Here is a 771-nt window from a genome sequence, read left to right as displayed (position 1 = left end):
GCTGGTCAGATGGGAGTAGTTAAAGTTTAATCATCTCCTATTACCAAGTCTCACTGGTGTTAATCAGATATATAGTTGAGCTCAAGGACTAATGGCAGCCGTCCTGTACAGGAGCAAAGTTTGTGGGGTTAACTTAGTTTATTCGTTGGTGGAGCCTGTAATTTAGTTGCAATAATTTGCATGAGAGATATTTTGGCTGTATCTAATAACTATAGGCTGTCATGGTCTGTTTACTTCCTGGGCTTGATGCAACTAAAATTTTGGGTATCCAATTTATCTTTTTACCAGTTTCTATTATCATTGAGGATTGGATGGTAGCATTAATTGATTGAATATTTAATTTAAATAAGTATTATTTTTATTAAGTTTATTCAAATCTTCATTCATATTAAAATAAGAATTGAACGTCATGATCACACATAAGAAAAAATTGATAAATTCATGACATATAGACTTTTCCATGCAACGAATCATGTACAAAAGTAAGAGGGATGAAGCCTAAAGTACATATTCAGATAAGAGTTATGGCTGTAGGACCTTGGCCTTATCCTCTACTTGCTTGTCATGTTCCGTGATGAGGTAAGTAATGAACCAAGCCTTGAAACATTTATTGTTCTTTTGGACTTTTGTCTTTTTCTCAAAGGGCAGGCTCTGTTGTTGAGGTGGTAGCATGTATCCAAAGGGTTTATAGATAGATGGCATAATATCCACAAATTTTTTAAATTATTTAAAAATTTAAAATAAAATTTTATATTTTTATTACGTTTAGGT

The sequence above is a fragment of the Theobroma umbraticum genome, unplaced genomic scaffold (assembly GCF_002168275.2).
Source record: "Theobroma umbraticum cultivar Fairchild unplaced genomic scaffold, ASM216827v3 scaffold_115.0, whole genome shotgun sequence".
In the NCBI taxonomy this organism is placed as follows: Eukaryota; Viridiplantae; Streptophyta; class Magnoliopsida; order Malvales; family Malvaceae; genus Theobroma; species Theobroma umbraticum.
Note: the sequence above shows the minus strand (reverse complement) of the source record.